The sequence below is a fragment of the Nannospalax galili genome, unplaced genomic scaffold (genome assembly GCF_000622305.1).
Source record: "Nannospalax galili isolate Female #2095 unplaced genomic scaffold, S.galili_v1.0 scaffold737, whole genome shotgun sequence".
Lineage (NCBI taxonomy): Eukaryota > Metazoa > Chordata > Mammalia > Rodentia > Spalacidae > Nannospalax > Nannospalax galili.
This window is the reverse complement of record NW_008341172.1, coordinates 773,744-776,653: the sequence shown is the minus strand read 5'-3', so window position 1 is coordinate 776,653 and position 2,910 is coordinate 773,744.

Here is a 2,910-nt window from a genome sequence, read left to right as displayed (position 1 = left end):
TTTTGTCTTTTTGAAGCAGGGTCTCCCTGTAGCCCCAGCTGTCCTGAAACTCACTATGTAGACCAGACTGGCCTTGAACTCACAGAGATCCACCTGCCTCTGCCTCCCAAGTGCTGGGACTACAGGCGTGCACCACCACGCCCAGCTTCCACCAAGATCTTTAAGGCGCCTTAATTGCTACTGTGGTGTTCCTTCCTCTGAAGAAATAGCCCTAAAATCATTTACAAAATGTATCAGAACCCACAAATACTTTTGGCATCTCTGGCCTTTATCAAGAATGAGGCTGTCAAGAGGCTCAAGGATATTTTTGGCTTATAGCCAAGAAACCAATTACTTTTCTTTGGGGTCCTTTTAGCCTAAGCTGCCTAGCTAGTGTCTACCTCCTGTTCTCATTATGTCCCCTCTAAAGAGGTTGCCCTAACTGCCAGGATGGAATTGAGACAATGATCGTTCTGGCTTCTTACAGCAGAATGGGAGTATCAGATGTGTCAACTGGAGTATCCTTTCAGTGGGCCTATCAAAAAGTTCATAGCTGCTAGCTGTTGGGGAGAAAGGAAGTTCTTGACGTCTGGAAAGAGATGTGAGGGAGAAGTAAAGGCAAGAGTTCTTAGCATTACAAGTTCTAGGCAGGGGACCAGAAGAAGCCAGAGCAGAGGGTATTTTTTAAATGTCCAAATCAAAGTCCATTAGAATCTCTTAATGTGTTCCCAACAGGATCCTTCTGTTTGGTTCCTCCTCATTCTTTTGTCCTCCAAGACTAAATTGGAGAGTGATGAACTCAGGATTTGTTTTCAGGGACGTTGACAGGTATAGGAGTGGCTCAAATCACAGTGTGAGGTCCCTCCCATATGGCTTCTAGAGAGGGAGAGAGAGAAAATTTAAGTAAAGTAAAAGGAAATGCAGTGTAGAATGGGTGAAATGGAAATAATATCAATCCAATTGAACTAAACGCCCACTCAATGGGAGGAAATTCAAGTGTGGTATAATAAACATAACCAAATACACATGGCTGGAGTGGCCATAGATCTTAGAGAAAACTCCAAGACTGTCACATCCCCAAACTAATGTGATTTTTTACTATGTGCAAAATATGTATCTTTATATTTACAGACAAATATCCCAGTCACCACTCATCAAAGAAACTCATTTTGTACCAGTTGGAGACTATTACCAAGTACCACAACTGGTCACACATAGACATTGTCTATGAATAGCCCAGGCCTAAGTGACATCAATAATGCAACCTCTGCACATCTAAGGCTCATGGAACAGGGGTAAAGAAGAGGGCACTAATGAATCTCTCAGTTCTTATTAATGAAGGAGCAGAGGGCCAGGAACACAAAAGATCACAAATAGCCAAAGCATGGAGATCAAGTGTCTGCTGAATGTTGGTCCTTGGACAGGACTCCTTTGTTAAACTTCACCCACCCAAGGTGCAGGAGGTAGAAAGATTGTAAGAGCCAGGGAGGAGGTACAGGACCATATTGAGGCAGAGTCCTGCAACCTCCTGGGAACCTACGCATATGACTCTGTGGCAATGGTGTCAGCATACAAAAGTCACATGCAAACTCAGACAAAAACCCAGCATAGAACTGGGAAAATGAACAGCATACCCCAATCTTATCTGAAGAAATATTGCAATTGATTGCTGCTACGTGAAGAAGATCTGACCTTCCTAAAACAAGGGACTCTAGATAGGCTGACTAGACCTCAGTGGATAGACTTGGGGAACATCTGGGGACACTGACTTGACACAGTGTGCCTTAACAGAGATAACAGAGTATATGGGCTCCAGTGTGGGGGCTATGGGAGGGTGCCGGTGGGGATGGAGTTATAAAGATGATTGTTTGAAATGTTCTGTATGAGATACACAAAAGTTTGATGAAAACAAACTTAAAAGAAAAAAATAATATAGATCTTACCTACTAGATGGCTGCTGTACCAGCTTTTATAAACATAGATCTAAATTGGAGGGAGGAAGTTTTACCCACTGAGATTTTCATGTTCCTGTGTCCTAGGACAAAGAATCTCACCAGGGACATGAGGTTAGTAATAGAATAAAGAAAGTTTTTGTTGTTGTTTGTGTGTTTTTTGTTTTAAGAAAAAGAAAGGCAGAGCTGGGAAGATATCTCAACAGTTAAAGCACCTGTTGAACAAAGAAAGAGGACCAGAGTTTTGAGCCCATGTAAATGTCAAGTGGGTATGGCAGTCTGCCTGAGATTCCAGTCTACAGAGGTGAAGATAAGAGATCCCTAGAGCAAGCTGGCTTTCTAGACTAGCCATATGAACAAGGTTTGAATTTGACTGAGAAACCCTGCTCAAAGAACTTAAGGTGGAAATGTGAAAAATCGACATATGTTCTCCCTCATATGTGGATCCTAGAACCAAACCCTGATAAGTGAGTATGCATCCAGACATAACTACAGGAACCAGGATAATGGAAAGGATACAGGGAGGTAAAGGAAAAGAAAGAACCTGAAAGAGAATAACAGTAGGAAACAGGCCTTAATACGGGAGATATGGATAAAAATTGGGTTAGTTTGGGGGGGTATACAAGGAATCTAGGGGATAAGGGGAAAGAAGGAGCTCAAGAGAGGTAGGACTGTAGGAGAAGGGTATTATTAAAGGAGAAATGGGAAATGGGGGCACTTTAAGTGGGAAAACTATGATGGAGGGGTGAGACAAGGTGAGAGATAAACAATGCCTAGCTAGTTTTGAAAACCAGAGAGAACCATATTACTCCTACAACCTACTGACAAATTATACATAACACCAGATCAAAGAATGTAATATATGCCTAGGCAAGGTTTATCTGAGAGCATTTGGTCTTTGCCAAAGCTCTATCTACATGGCATATGGTAATTAAAAGTACCAGACTAGTGGAACTAACATTCTTGGATGTTTAACAGC